The following is a 17,060-nucleotide window of genomic DNA, read 5'->3' on the forward strand; positions in this document are numbered from 1 at the left end:
GAAAGGTAAATGATCTCGGCAGTCAGGTGTTCCACAGGACACAACATGACGACATCCCTGCTATGTCAGTCGATGATGAAAGTTTCTTGAAGACGCTGGAAGAGCAAGTCTATAAAGATGGTTTCAACACTTGGGTTGCCCCGTTACCTTTTCGGTCACCACGAAACCGTCTTCCCAACAACCGACCTCAAGCCTTAAAGCGTCTTTCATCCCTTTGCCGAACGCTAGACAAAAAACCACAAATGAGGAAACATTTTATTGATTTCATGCAAAAGATGTTCGATGAGAAACAAGCAGAGCCAGCACCACCATTAAAGGAAGGTGAGGAAAGTTGGTATCTACCCATATTTGGGGTGTATCACCCTCAAAAGCCTGACCAGATAAGAGTGGTGTTCGATTCAAGCGCCAAACACGAAGGAATTTCCCTCAATGATGTTCTCCTGAGTGGACCAGATCTGAACAATGCTCTTCTTGGAGTTCTCATTCTGTTCCGGAGAGAACCAATAGCTGTTACAGCGGATGTTCAACAGATGTTTTACTGCTTCAAAGTCTGCGAGAAGCATCGAAACTTTCTGAGGTTCCTGTGGTATGAAGAGAATGATCTGCAAAAACCAGTGAAAGAGTTCCGAATGACAGTACATGTATTTGGCAACAGTCCATCACCGGCAGTTGCAATTTACTGCCTCAGGCGAGCTGCTCTGGAAGCAACTGACTCCACTGCTTGTGCAAAGGAGTTCATCACACGCAATTTCTATGTGGACGATGGACTCGCATCATTTCCCAGTGAAATGGAAGCCATTAGGGGGCCCATTAAAACAATTAGATCAGACCGGGGCACAAATTTCACTGGTGCCTGTAAAGAGCTCAAACTCAACACAGCTGATCCTGAGCTGAAGACGTACCTTAAAGACAACAAGAGCACGTGGATATTCAACCCTCCCCACTCTTCCCACATGGGTGGAGTGTGGGAGAGGATGATTGGCATTGCTCGACATATTTTAGATGCTCTTCTTCTCAAGCTGAATCCATCGTATCTTACACATGAGATACTAGTCACTCTGATGGCAGAAGTCACTGCTATTATGAACTCAAGACCATTGGTCTCAGTGTCCTCTGACCCAGAAGCACCAGCAGTTCTCACCCCAGCAATGTTGTTGACACATAAAAAGGATACATTGGCTGCACCGTCTGGGGATTTTGATATTAACGACCTTTCCAACAAACACTGGAAGAGAGTCCAAGCACTTGCTGATGCTTTTTGGAAAAGGTGGAGGCAGGAGTATCTGATAACGCTTCAAGCAAAAGGAAAGTGGAATTCAGAAAAGCCCAATCTGCAAGTAGGAGATGTTGTGCTGCTGAAGGACTCTCAAATGAAAAGGACTGAGTGGCCTACTGGACTCGTGGTTAAAACCTTTCCTAGTCAAGATAATAGAGTGCGGAAGGTGGAAGTCAGAGTAGTCAGACATGATATTGCTAGAGTGTATTTGCGCCCTGTTTCAGAGTTGATTTTATTGTTCCATGCAGAAAATGTATAGTGGTATAAAATACCAGGCGGGGAGTGTGCTGCCACTGCTGGAGTGCAGTAGCGCTGCTAGCCCACTAGGGGGGCTCACTAGGGTGAGCTTGTTAACCCAAGTTTCTGTTGCAGAAGAAGAAAGGTTGCTGGAGTCTGATAAAATAACGGCAGTTCAAAAGTTATTGTTTCAAAGTTGTTTTCTCACAGAGCATGGGAAATATATGCCTGTAAGTATGAGTGTGTTCTGAGTTCGTGTCGAGTAAGTCATGTAAGGTAATTTGTAGACTTGTTTGATATTAATATGCAGTCGTGCTTGTTAATGCTAATCGCATTAGCCTGTCTATGGGAAAATCCATTATATGTTAGCATGAAGCTAGCGGGATGCACGCTAACTATTGTTTACCTTTTTCTGGTGGTTATACCAGCTACAGTTTGAGATATTAAAGCTTCAATCGATATCGTGTAATATGAGAAATATAGTATGTGACTATATGCATGTTGTAATATGTTCTTTGTTGTGTTTTGTAGTTTTACAGTGCCTTCATTAGAGAGACAAATAAACCCTGCGATGATGGCGGAAAGCTTTTGCCTCTTCTTTTGAAGAACTGTTTATCTATCTGCCAAACTGGGCACCCACGTACAGTGAGGGCAGAATAGTGGCTCCTCTGAAAAGGAAAGCTTCAAATCAGAAGTGCCTGACTCCGTGGTATAATTCACAAACGCACAGCTTAAAGCAGATAACCCGAAAGCTGGAGAGGGAATGGCGTCTCACTAAATTAGAAGATGCTCATTTAGCCTGGAAAAAGAGTTTGTTGCTCTATAAAAAAGCCCTCCGTAAAGCTAGGACATCTTACTATTCATCATTAATTGAAGAAAATAAGAACAACCCCAGGTTTGTTTTCAGCACTGTAGCCAGACTGACAAAGAGTCAGAGCTCTGTAGAGCCGAGTATTCCTTTCACGTTAACTAGCAGTGACTTCATGGATTTCTTTACAAATAAAATTTTAGACATTAGAGAAAAATTATTCATAATCATCTCAAAGATTTATCTTCATGTTCGGCTGCTTTCAGCACTGCTGGTATTTGTTTAGACTCTTTGGCTCCAGTTGATCTTTCTGAGTTAACTTCAATAGTTACTTCCTCCAAACCAGCAACATGTTTGTTAGATCCCATTCCTACTAGACTGTTTCTAAAATTAGAAACATCCTTTCTCAGAGTGATGCTGAAAAGCTAATTCATGCATTTATTACTTCTAGGGTGGACTATTGTAATTCATTATTATCAGGCTGTCCTAAAAGCTCCCTGAAAAGCCTTCAGCTGATCCAAAATGCTGCAGCTAGAGTACTGACAGGGACTAGAAAGAGAGAGCAGATTTCTCCCATATTGGCTTCTCTTCATTGGCTCCCTGTTAAATCTAGAATAGAATTTAAAATCCTTCTCCTCACCTACAAGGTCTTGAATAATCAGGCCCCATCTTATCTCAAAGACCTCATAGTACCATATCACCCCAATAGAGCACTTCACTCTCAGACTGCTGGCTTACTTGTGGTTCCTCGGATACTTAAGAGTAGAATGGGAGGCAGAGCCTTCAGCTTTCAGGCCCCTCTTCTGTGGAACCAGCTCCCAGATTGGATTCAGGAGACAGACACCCTCTCTATTTTTAAGATTAGGCTTAAAACTTTCCTTTATGATCAAGCTTATAGTTAGGGCTGGATCAGGTGACCTTGAACCATCCCTTAGTTATGTTGCTATAGGCCTAGGCTGCTGGGGGGTTCCCATAATGCACTGTTTCTTTTCATTCACCTTATTTATTCTGTTTATACTCCACTCTGCATTTAATCAATAGTTATTATTAATCTCTGTCTCTCTTCCACAGTGTGTCTTTTGTCCTGTCTCTCTCCTCTCAGCCCAACCGGTCACAGCAGATGACTGCCCCTCCCTGAGCCTGGTTCTGATGGCTTCTTGAGGCGACTGCTTGTTGTGATTTGGTGCTATATAAAAAAAAAAATTGAATTGAACTGAATTGAATGATGTATGTTCCTGGATTCACATATTCATGTGTTTTACACTGCCGCTGCTGAAGGCGGAGCTCCTTCAATGACTCCACCCTCTGCTGGCTGTGTGACCAATCAAACATCTCAAAGGTCTTTTCTGCTGCTTCCAGCTTGTTGTAGAGTTATTAGCTGAGCTCAGCTGTGCTAGCTTGATTGTATCTCCAACAGAAAGCTGTTTGGTGATGTCATTTTAGATCTTCTAACCTGGAGGCTGGCTGTCACACGTCTGATATCATTCTGTTATTATCAGAATAAACAGCAGCTCTGAGCCAAAACTGTGTGACTGTGTCTGATTCATCACACAGAGACTCTACAGCTGCTGCAGAGCAGGTTCTCTGAGTAAAGGTGTATTGATCCAGTTATTCTGTGCATGGATATGATTGTATTCATTCTAGACTAAATCCTAGAACATTATCAGTGAGAGCACCAGTTTGTGTGTGAATGCAGGTCTGAGCTCTAACTGACATAATGGATACATGCTGACCAGCTTGACTGGGACTCTGTCCTCACAGAAAAAGTTCTGCTTCTCACATTTCTTCATCTGCTTATTTTAAACATGCTTCCTCATTCTCAGCCTGGACTGCTGGATGAATTCAGCAAACAGGCATCTGCTGCTTCAGCTCCTCCCTCCTGCTGAGGGTGTGTGGTGATGTTTGGACTTAAAGCTCTGAAGCAGAAACTCCACAGAAACAAAGCTGCACTGCATAATCAAGGAGCATAAAAGGCTGTGGGTCTCTGTGAGTTTCCATGATCAAACACACAAACTGACAACCTGGACAGCAGGTCCTAGTATCCTAATAACCACTGCTATATTGTGGAAGGCGTAGTGCAGCTGCTCCAGCATGAAGCCAACATGGCAGCATAAACAAACACAGGGTGAAAATTTGCTCACTTTTTCCCAGGCCGCCTCCACACTGATAGGAGGCTGGGAGGTGAGCCAGAGAGATGACTGCTCACCCTCTGTTTCCTCACAGAATTGACTGAAATAAGGACCAGAACCTGAGCATGACATGTGCATGAGAATGGGGGAGTTCCTGATATTTACCATTAGCACAGAGGAAAAAAGGTGCATCTCCAGGTGCTGCAACCCCCCAACTCAAAAAGGCAGCAGTCATTGGCTGAGGGGTGAAATGGTTTGCTCTGGCGGGTCCCTCACACAAGTGGACACAAAGGTCTCACGAACCGGATGCCCTTTCTCGGTGTAGGCAAAGTTTGATCCCGCTGCCTCTCTGCTGGCTGAGCATCTGCTAGGATACCCTGTCTTATAGAGAAGACAGGGCAGGACGATTTGATTCACGGTTGCCTTAAAAATCAAAACACTGCAGTACAGTAAAGAACAAAGCCTTCAGAGAGCTTCAAGGTGAGTCTGCTCTGGCCTTTAGTGACCTCTGTCCTCCTGTTGCAGGTGTGTCTGTGCTGCTGGCATCTGCACTGACTCTTTCTGCAGGTAATTTTGTCACAGCCAGGATCCTGTGGCTGCAGAAACGTCTCCATCCCACTGACACTCATTCTGTACTGACCTGCTCTTTGGTTGGTGCCCTTGTGACACCAGAACCCAGGACCCTGACATTAAGAGTCTGACACTCCTCTGAATGAATAAAGCAGTCAAACATGGTCCCAGAGCAGCAGCTGAGAAACACTGAAGATGCTGAAGTACCACGAGCTTACAGACATCTGCCCTCGGTCCGGCCCACCATAACTCCTAATTATAGCGCTATAAATGATACATTAATTATATGGTTTTAACTTTTTCATCTCTTTGTATGCGATAAACCCCGGGGTTGGATACATCAATACGACTGGCTTTTATGTCTTGTTGTTCCTCCCCTTAGGCTCAAGATATCTGAAGGTGGGCAGCGGCTGTGCTGGTTAGCACTGCTGCTTCACAGCAAGAAGGTCTGGGTTTGAATCCACCTTGGCCTGGGTCTGTCTGTGTGGAGTTTGCGTGTTCTCCCCATGTTTGAAATCCTGGACAGTGCTGGAATGCTGGAATAGAACAGTTCACAACTATATGGGACCAGCCAATGATTTATGGTCCATTACAGATCAGTCGATTTTTAATGACCTGCAGGGCCAACCGGGAACAAATCAGTAAGTGAGGCATGTGAGTGTTTCTGGGAGTCTTTGCAGCTTCCAGAGATCAGCTCAAAACACCATCAGTGCAGAAAGTGGTCAAGAGGGGTAACGAGACAACCTGAAAGGAGGGATCGGCCAAATTTAAATAAAGAACAGGGTTCTAGCCAGAAATTTTTTCAGCCCGGAGGGGTATGCTAATGCCAATTAGCAAGCTAATGCTAACTGCTAAAAGCTGCTCCCACTTGTTAATTGAATGACGGGGCCTACATATGTAAGCAGAAAGCACCTCTGAAGCCTAATCACAGTCTTTGTGGACGTGCAGTTACATTTCTCGAGGTGCATGTCAGGTTAGGTTCAGAGAGGATTTTCAGTTATGTACGTAGGACTGACGCAGAACTCTAAATCAGGCCTTATTAGATCGATAGTGATCATTTTTGCATATAATCCAAAAGAGTTACACTTATATATCATGCATTATTAATTATTAAGACCTTTTTATTCAAAAAAGTACAGTTATTTTAAAAAACATTTTCAAGTGATAACAGGTAGAACAGTTAAACAAGTTATAAACATTACATCATAGCGGTCACAGACCATGTCAGGTTTTGGGCAAGGTATGTGTATTTGAGAGAGGATAATATTAAATTACTGTGAAGAAAGCTAAATGTATTGGTGACTTAGTTGACATTGTACGGTGGCCCTGAAGTGCAAACCACAACAACATTAATTAAGCACAATTACAAATTACAAAAACACAACAACATTAGTAGTAATAGTGAGGCGGCCCTTTCACACCTATGAAAAAAGCCTTGCGCATGCATGTGAGGTGCGTGTGCGTGTGTCCGTGCGTGTTTGCGCTGACATGTGATAATGACGTATACGTGTCCGGTCAAAACAATCGAGCTCATTGTCTCTTCCTTACAAGGGGGTTTTCCCAGACGGACATCAAACAGGTTCAAACTCACAAGACAGTGGTTAATTAAAAATACAAAGGTAAATAATCTAATATCCGAGCTCACCTGTGGTGCATGATACAGACAAGACAGTGGTTAATTAAAATACTATGGCGAAATAATAGCCCTATATCCGACCTCACTGCTGGCCTGTTACGGTACATCATCTACATACAGAAAAGTCTGGATGGCCCTGTGTGATCTCCTTGAGTGAGACGCGTAATCAATGAAATCCCGATCGTGTTGAAAAAATGTCAGGCTATGCTCTATCTAGGTAGGCCTATATCAACATTCTTCCCACAGGGTTAAGACAGAAAACAGAATTTCATGCTCATCATAAGCTTTGTGAGATGAGAAAGCCTTTTTTTTTTTCCATGTTAAAGCGCGGAGTGTAGGCAGGGCGATCAGCTGACATGGTGTTTTTGTTTGTTTGGAGTCACTGTTACAAGCTACAAACAGTTTATACGTATCAGTTTTCGAGGTGGACAGCTGAATGTATCCTGACAGTATCTATTAAGCATAATTTAATAAAATATCTATTACTAAAGTGTTTGTTGATTAAAGTAGGTTTTTTTTATCTATGAATTTCCCCCATGTTGTCGAGAAAGCAGGGCTTACTGTTGTTTTTTTTCTCTCTATGTGGGATTTTTTTTCCACGGTTTGTGTAAGCTTTTGCGTGATGAGTAACACAGTGCCTTCTATGTTTCTTAGATGCGACCAACACATTATTTTTCAAGCTTGGCGCGATGTGAGTGTGATCAGCTGACACGGTGATTTTTGTGGTTGTTCAGATGAAGGTGCAAAGGATCATGGGAGTTCTCATTTCGGGGTTTATGTGTTTAGTTACAGAGTTATCAGCTATGTTTTGCGGTTCTCTCGTCGATATTATTAATTGAGATGTGAATTACGCATGTGGTCAGGTACGGAGGCTAGCTAGTAATGGAACACCGTGACTGAGATGGCTGTAGCCGCTAATGGCCTACTGTAACCGCGTTTGTTTCAGAGCAGCACGCCTGTGTTTCTTGTCAATAAAGTTGCAGTTCCTGGCTACGATCAGTGAGCGTATGTCAGAAATTCTAAAATCAGCTCTATTCTTTGAGGACTTACCAGCAAAGCTTCTCATGGTGGAAAACTACTGGTTAAGCAAACACAGACTGTGTATGTAATGCATACTGCGTATTTTTTTGGTTTATGGGGTTGAAATAAAAATCAATGTTAAAAACTGTACAGGCTGATCATTTTTAACTCTGCATTCCTCACGGAAAACAGTGCAATATATGTTTAAACATCTTTTCATTCATTCATAAGACGTTACATACTGTCCCCCAAACAAAAACAAAACAAAAAAACAAAAAACAAAACTATGGTTTAAAGCAATAGCTGTGTATTTTCCTATCTAAGATGGGGGGAAAAAAGAGTTCTTGTATTCTATTTGTTATCAAATCTGCATTTTCTTAAAAAAAACACTAGCTGACTCTAATTTTCAGGTACAAAGAGGGCTGCACTCACACGACGTTCGTTAGGTGAACTCTCACTCATGTACACTTTAACTATTCATCCCAATTACCAGGGTGTGTCACTTTAGTTTTCTGTTTTTTAGCACTGAAGTTGTATCACTAGCTTTGATAAAACCTGACAGTTTGGTGAAATCATTATAGATGCAGAATCTCATCCTTTTTTCTGACCCTTCCACACAGATTACACAAAGTAGGATTCAAACTCACAACACAGTGGTTAATTAAAAATACAAAGGTAAATAATCTGATATCTGAGCTCACCTGTCTAGCATAATACAGACAAGACAGTACTTAATTAAAATACTATGCCAAAATAATAGCCCTATATCCGACCTCAGCAGTGTAGGCAGGGCGATCAGCTGACATGATGTTTTTGTTTGTTTGGAGTCATTGTTACAAGCTACAAACAGTTTATATGTATCAGTTTTCGAGGTGGACAGCTGAATGTATCCTGACAGTATCTATTAAGCGTAATTTAATAAAATATCTATTACTAACGTGTTTGTTAATTAAAGTAGGTTTTGTATCTATGAATTTCCCCCATGTTGTTGAGAAAGCAGGGCTTACTGGTCCGTTTTTCTCTCTATGTGGGATTTTTTTCCACGTCCTGTTTAATCTTTGTGTGCAGAGTAACACAGCGCCCTGGCTGTTTCTTAGTTGCGAACATCACATTATTTTTTCATGTTAAAGCGTGGAGCGATGAGAGTGTGATCAGCTGAAATGGTGTTCTTTTGTTGTTCTTTCAAATGAAGGCGCAAAGGATCATGGGAGTTCTCATTTCGGTGGTTTATGTGTTTAGTTACAATGTTGTCAGTTATGTTTTGCGGTTCTCGCATCGATATCATTAGTTTGAGATGTGAATTACACACGTTGTCAGGCATGGAGATTAGCTAGTAATGGACCACCGTGACCGAGGTGGCTGTAGCCGCTAATGGCCTACGGTCACCGTGACTGACTCAGAACACGCATATGCTGCAGTACCTACATATGACCAGTAGGACAAGGATAGGAGCTGGTGATTAAAAGCTGGTCTCAGCGGCATTTGCAGTGAAAAGATTCCACCATTTCACATGTCTGCGATCTAGTAGAGGGGCGTAAATTCCCTGTGGAGACGTGTCAGCTACACGCGGTTGTGCTCGACTTTGTTAAACTTACTGTCAAGGCCGTTCTAAACATGCTTATTCAAAAACACAAAAGAGAGATTTGCGCAGGATGTGAAGCCTCACACCCCTCACAAAGAAGACACACCTGTGGGTCTCCTTTAGAGAGACACTACTTTTTCAAGTATTATGATCACCTATCAAAAAGATTTTGGAATGGACATTTCATCCCTATATTATTGCAAATTCTCCGTTTGGAAGGTTTCACCCCGGACACACACAGGCTCATGGGTGCTACGGAGGCTTATCTTCACGAGTTAAGAGAGGTCAATGATATTGAACGGGCGCTTTTTGAAATGGGGAACAGTGTTATTGGTGTCAAACAAACATCTGTTGACCATGTGATAAACCAGAAGTATCATCTATGGATTTAACTTCATTGTGTGCATTTAAATCGAAACTGGATACTTTTTTTTGGCTGATTCCATCGTTTGTACTTGATTTACTTAATTTATGTCATAAAATTTTTAATTATTTTATGTCTATGAACATGTAACTATGTGACGTGTGTATTTCTGTTTTACATGATTATATTCTGCTGTGGATTTTCTTAGTCTGATCATCCATGAAAAAATAAGAGATTTTTAATCTCAAGGGATCCTTTCCTTGCTAAAATACCACCTTAGTTTGATTTCACTATAGTGGACTTAAGTAATTTTTCATAGTATCATGTCACTGTTTGTTGATGCGCAAAGTCTGCAACAAGATGTTTTTTTAAAATAAAAGTTTGTAGTGCAGTACTGGTGAGACATCAGCGGTTTTATACACAAATCTGCACACTGTCTCCGTTCTAAGTATTGATCAGACACTGGATGGATCATAGATATGATCCATGCTACAAAGACCAAAAAACATAATGTATTTATATATTTTGGTGTTTAAAAGCACGTGTTACAGATGGGTTATTGAGGTTAAACGGAAAAAAAAAGAAAAGTCCACGCAACTCTGCTCATAAACCCTAAAGGTGTTAAAGCATCTTTGTACTTCAGCACATCTGTTATCAACAATATTCTTAAAGATAATTACCCACCTATTCATCTGCAGTTTGATCCATAAAGACTTTATATGTTCATATATCACACCAAGCATTTCACAAACTCCATGGCGGACACTCAGGTCTAGTGAACGTGTAGACACACAAAGTATTTTGTTTATCTCCACAGTTTGTATATCACTCCTATTGTGGTTTTAGTTTAAAGCAGCTGTATAAGAGAGAGAAAAGCATCAACTATATTCTAACAGTACACTTGAAAGAAAGTTCAAAGCTTACTCAATCAGCGCTACACCGCACACATCTACTATGAAATTGGGTGAATATCAGTTAGGATTATCTACCAGGCATTTGTTTTGTGAGTAAAATTGATGTACTGAATTATATTACTTAAAACTATGATGTGAAGGTAATACCATCACACAAGGTTGTGATGTTTATGTATCCAAAAATCAAAAACATTCAGCGCTCTGAAAGCGTTATTGGTTCAGGTTCCTTTATACACACTTTACAAACTTTGTCCCAATAAAGTTCACAGATTAAGCAAAATGGACTCTAAGCAATGCAAAATTCCCACGGACTGGAGAAGGAGATAACTCAGAAAACCTCATCCACACAGATCAGCATCTACCCCCACATCCACAAACCCTACCAACACCGACAGTAGCCCCCACCCTGTTGTAACATCCCCCTATCACACCCCCACCAGACTATCATCACCACTTCTCCCCCACATCACCCCCCCATACCATCACTTCTGCGCTTGATTTAAAGCTACAGTCTGATGTTTAATTTTGTAGCAGCTAAACTATGATTTTTAACACAAGTATAACCGCAAGGATTTTATATAGTTCATGAATGGGTCTATACCAACTATTCATCAGTACAGACTATACCCAAATAAATATGTTTCTCTTCACTAAACCCCAAAAAGCTTTTATAGGAATGAAAGGTCTATGAATTTACCGCTGTTTTAATTCCTTTCACGCCAAACCATCAAGAGTTATGATTGAGTAAATTAGCCAGGTATTTTCAGAGCCTACATCAGCTGTAAGTGGAATCTGAAACTAAGTTAGATAAAAATAATGCAGTTGCACGAGGGTTGTAGGCTTCACACTTACTTCATACCTGATAGAGCAATAACAGACTCATGTAGTTGAAGAAACAATTTTAATACATGTATTTAACAAGATACAGGCACACGTATTTTGTTGTAGTCAAACAGGGCTTGTGCACTTAGTTTGTAACCACAAGTTTATTCTGTAGTGAAGATCATGAATTTTTTTTTACATGTGTAACAGTTTTAATGATCAGATACACATGAACAGATGTGATTAATGTGACAAGAAAAGCTGAAAATAATCGTTAGTTTGCACATTTTGTAGGTGAGGAACAAAAGAGCAGTAAGCACAGAAAAGTCCTTTTCTTTTTTGGAACACAAAACTATAACTTTTAACCCGTACACAAAACGCTGTATCACTACTGCTTTATGAACGTTTATCCCAACACATATCACAAAAAACAACAATCTAGACCTGTAATACTGGCAAAACTATGTATGTATGGCCCCCCTGATCTATCCCATAACTACATGTCTCCCAAATCCAAGCCTACCCATCCAAGGATAAGTAACGCATCAGTCTGGGGGACATAATGCTCTACTGGGCTTGATTATTCAATACCTTTGTATATGTGCTGACTGTTTGGTGCAGTGGTGCAACTCTTTGGCATGGAGTTTTCCTCAAGAGGCACTCTCCACAGTTTTTTATGTAGTGTTCTGCCTCGACAGACATCTTGGGCCAGAAGAATCTGCTTCGGAGCATATCAACTGTCCTTTCCACGCCCATATGACCTAAGTCATCATGCATGGATTTCAGCACCACAGCTCTGAATTCAGCAGGTAGCACCAGTTGGTAAGTCTTTTCTCCTGCACGATTTATACTCAGTCGGTGAAGGAGTCTGTCTTTCATCATCAACTTCCCCATTTCTCGTTTCATGGCAAGTAAGTCTGGGTTTGTCTTGATCTCATCTGGCCATTTGCCACTCTTTATGGCCTCAATGATTGGTCTTATTACAGGATCTTGTTCCTGTGCTGCCATTAGCTCAGGCTTGGACAATTGCCTCAGATTGTTCAACTCCAAGTTTGTAGAAAAGGTGTAAGCATCAGGCACACAATCTGGATGGGCTCCAAGCTGCTGCGCGTATCTTGGTGAGTCCTCAGGAGAATTAAGGCCACCGACTCTCTGGCAAATAGACTTAACACTCCTGAGAGATGTTTCGCATTTCTGTCTTCCTTTCTCCTGGCTCCATCCGGGACAACAGATCAGCATCAATGTTGTTTCTGCCAGGTCGGTAAACAATGTCAAAGTCATACACTGACAAATCTGACAACCATCTATGTCCTGTCGCATTGAGTTTTGCTGATGTAAGGACATAGGTTAGTGGGTTGTTATCAGTGTACACTGTAAAGCGGACTCCATAGAGATAATCGTGGAATTTCTCAACCACGGCCCACTTAAGAGAGAGAAATTCCAGCTGATGGATGGGATAATTCTTTTCTGATGAACTGAGTTTACTGCTGGCAAATGCAACCGGCCGAAGCCCTTCAGGATGCTCTTGATACAAGACTGCACCAAGACCTGGCAGGCTAGCATCCACATGCAGCACATATGGCTTACTAGGGTCGGCAAAGTCTAGAACTGGTGCATTCGTGAGGCAGGTTTTAATAGCTTCAAATGCCTCGGTGCACACTTGATCCCATCTGTCTCCAAAGGGATCCCTCTCATCCAGATAGGCATGATTCTGCCCTGTCTTGGGTCTCCTTCCCCGCTGAGTTGGGGCGTACCCTTTAGTGAGGTCTGTCAAAGGGCGGACAATGGCTGAGTAATTGTGGATAAACCTCCGATAGTATCCACAAAACCCTAGAAATGATCGCAAGGTCTTAAGGTTGTGCGGCCTGGGCCAGTTCACGACAGCCTCCACTGTGCCGGGGTCAGCTGCGACACCTTCTGATGACACTATGTGACCCACATACTTGACTTGCGTCTGACAGAACTGACATTTGTCAAGTGAAACCTTGAGTCCTGCCTCTTTGAGTCTGTCCAACACTTTCAGGAGTCTCTCTTCGTGCTCCTCTAGTGTTTTTCCAAACACTATTAAGTCGTCCAGGTAAACTAGTACCTGGAGCAAGTTCATGTCACCGACGACCCTCTCCATCAACCTTTGGAAGGTCGCAGGAGCTCCAGTGATGCCTTGAGGCATCCGCTCAAACTGATAGAAACCTAGTGGATATATGAAAGCAGTTTTCTCTTTGTCCTCCTCCTTCATGGCTATCTGGTAGTAGCCACTCCTTAAGTCCAGGACTGAAAACCATTTGCTTCCAGATAGACAATCCAGAACTTCATCAATCCGGGGGGTTGTGTATTGATCAGGCACAGTGCGGCTGTTGAGTGTGCGGTAATCAATGCACATTCTGACTTCTCCGTTTTTCTTTCGAACAATGACAATTGGAGAGGCATAAGGACTCCTAGACTCCTTAATTATGCCTGCTGCCAATAACCTCTGTATGTGACGACGCACATCATCAATATCAGATGGAGCAATGCGTCTGGACCGCTCACGAAATGGTCGCGGGTCTGACAGACGAATTGTATGCTCTACATCTCTGGCTAACCCCACATCAAGTTCATGAGAAGAGAATACATCGGCCCTTTCAGACAATTTCTGACGGAGCCTGGCTTTCCACTCCTCTGGAACAGGAGATGAGCCAAAGTTGATAAGACTGACGTCAAATCCCTCAAACACCAGCTGTTGTTCTGACACGGTTGTAACAACATCAGTCGTGCACAGACAGCCTAAGGTGGTGCCAACTGGAATCGTTATGTCTTTAAGTGACTCGTTTTGCAGAAGAACTGTGAACTGGTTAGCATCCACAGCATTGCTTGGGATTGTCATGGACTGTAACAATACACCAGCGGGAAGAGGGTTGGTAGAAGAAGCTTCTACCATCAAGATCTCATGAGGCAAGGGCTGTTTTAGCTCAACTTTACAGGTTGCTTTACAGCTGCTCCCTGCAGGTAGCACAAGAGAACCAGGACCCTGCCACTTGACACACCCTACTTCATCATCATCTTCTTCCTCAGGGCAAGCGCTGTGCACCATCAAGGTTGCAACAGACACACCTGAGGTACCCTCACAGAGCTGGGCTAGCCTCTTGGGAAGGTTGGCACTGGCATTGGTTCCTAAAATCACCGGAGTCTGGTCAGGGCCTGGGGGGTCAGGACATATCAGTGCTAGGACTGACATAGTGGTTGGGTCTCCCACTACTTTCTTCGGAAACTCTATGTCCACCACCACATAGCCACGATATGGGTAGCTTGAATCACTCAATCCTCAAATGTTTAGCCGACTCACAGGGTGAATAGGGATATCCGATAGGTATCTCTGGTACCAAGACTCAAAGATTATGCTGACTCTTGAGCCGCTGTCTAATAATGCATTACACAGGTGCCCATTCACTTTCAGTGGCTCTAAAGATGGTGGCCCAATCAGGTCTTCTGGAAGCCCATGGGACTCCAACACGTCCACTGCACTTTTCCTAACTGTACTAGCCACTTCTTCGGGGATGGTTTTACCTGTAGCTGGTTGGGGTTTACCCCTGGTTTTCTTGAGAACTCCAAGGAGTCTCTGAATAACCTTGTTCTGGTTCTCAGGCTTGTTACACTTTGGCGCTATGTGGCCATTTTCCCCACAGCGGTAACAAAAGCGTTCTTCTGAGTCAGGTGACTTCCTGGCTGATGGAGTCCCCACTGCCATGACAGTTGGAGAAGCTCCCGCCTGACAGGACAGCCATGTACCTACTTTCTTTTGCAACTGCTTCACTTGTTTCTTTAGGGCAACCACTTCAGGGTCCACATTATTCTCTGAAGCTAGCTCTCTGCTATCCAACTGCTTTTCACCCTTCTCTGTTTCTGCAGGAGAATGGGTAGCAAGTGCTGCAAACATGGCTTTTACTTCTTTGAGTTCTGCTTTCAGGCTCTGTATCTCTGATTGCCTGTAGTCAGCTTGTGGCTTAACTTGAACCGAGCTAATTGAGCAGTTCAGCTTAACTCTGGAAGCTTCATATTCTTCCTCTATGTGAATTTCTCGCAGTAGTTCAAGGAAGGTTGGGGGTTTGGTCCTCCTCTCTCTAAGACGGAGGTTAATTAGCATTAAGTCAGCATCTACTGCACCTTTAAGTAGCTGCTCAACACGTGCGATGTCCATACTGTTAACTGGGATACCACCTCTTTGTACAACTTTTGTCAAAGCACGCTCTAACCTGCGGAGAAAATCAGACAACTTTTCCCCAGGTTGTTGCTGCAACAGTCTAAAGGCAAATACAAGTCATCTCCGGACTCTGCCAGTCCAAAGGCACTCTCTAACGCCTCTAAACATCCTTCAGGGGTCACAACCGGATCAGATAAACGCACTGCTTTTATCACATCTAACGCTGGCCCCTTTAAACTCTCTATGACTCTCCTCCTTTTTTCTTTTGGAGAGCCAGGACTCTCTTCGACCAGCAGGTATGCTTGCTCTAACCAGTGGTCAAATTGTTCCTCACCGGCTGGGGTGGGGATGTTACCTGAAAAAATTCTCAGGCGTCGGTGTCCTGCATTCTCTGGGGACGGTTTAACTGTTTTGTCCAGCAGGTCACCAACATCACGCAAGATGGACTCAGTAGGAGACACTGGCTGTGATCCAGCCAATAAAGCTTGCATGTCCTCGGCAGACTTTCCTTCAGCCTCCAACAGAGCTTTCAGTTTACCAGCAAAATCTTCCTCAGCCCCAGGAGTTTCAGCTACTACACAAATTGGCCATGCTGTCAATCCATCGGGAGAGCGAACTTCTTTTGGGACTGCTGAGTCAGTCACTTTTTGTCGACACTCACAAAGCACTAACACTTGATTGTCTGTGTCACTTAGCATTCGTCCTCTGACTCTTACGCGCCCAAGACACTTGATAGTCTGCAGTGCATCTTCTATCTGCGCAATCTCTGTGTGCTCTGGAACTACAGTCAGTAAAGCATGATTTTCATCTAATGTCTCTCCCCTACACCAGTTCTTCAATCTGGTCACTAGGTTGGTATCCATGTCAAAGATCCTCTATTAACATTCCCTCATGTAATACAGTTAGAGACTCAATACATTTGTTTGTTTGTTTTTATACACATCAAATATAACACAATCCCAGCGGTGCCTCCATTTATGTAACCCACATACTACTGATCGGTATGAATGGGCCCTGAGTTCGTATTCAACGACATTAATTACTTAACCACTATAACATCACACACTCTACAATTGGAATTAACAATACCACACTTTAATTAGAAAACACCAAAAACACACTTAAATCAATATTTCAGTTCTTTCAGGTCAATTAACGGTTCAACAATATATGTATCCCCACACACAACAGTCCCAAATAAGGTTATTAAACAAAACAAACCCGTTGCAGGCCTGATTCGGAGCTCGGGTACAGTGAGACCAGAAACTTTGCGGTCCTTTCACTCAATTAGAGCCAAAATAAAATAATAAGCCAACAGTACCTTTTTCCAATATGGCGGTGCAAACGTTCAGTCCACGTTGTTCCACACAGGCAAGAAGCACAGGGAATACCCGTCTGGTCGCAGTTTCCCGCGTAGCCAGAGGAACTCTGAACTATAGGTAGCTCAGCGCGCTATCTGGGATCCTCTTTTGTCTGTGTGCGGTAAGAGTCAGCCGAGTCCTGTAGCGATTAGCCGGGCTAGCCA

At 42.9% G+C, this 17,060-nt stretch overlaps 1 long non-coding RNA gene across 1 annotated transcript; it reads left to right on the plus strand.

Annotated features, from left to right (window-relative positions):
* Positions 1-904: 904 nt before the first annotated feature.
* On the plus strand, positions 905-2,174 carry LOC115775683 (uncharacterized). The gene is made up of 2 exons (XR_004019371.1): positions 905-1,743; positions 2,045-2,174. It is a non-coding gene; the product is annotated as an uncharacterized LOC115775683 (long non-coding RNA).
* The last annotated feature ends 14,886 nt before the right edge of the window (positions 2,175-17,060 follow it).

Source organism: Archocentrus centrarchus, unplaced genomic scaffold (assembly GCF_007364275.1).
Source record: "Archocentrus centrarchus isolate MPI-CPG fArcCen1 unplaced genomic scaffold, fArcCen1 scaffold_24_ctg1, whole genome shotgun sequence".
In the NCBI taxonomy this organism is placed as follows: domain Eukaryota; kingdom Metazoa; phylum Chordata; class Actinopteri; order Cichliformes; family Cichlidae; genus Archocentrus; species Archocentrus centrarchus.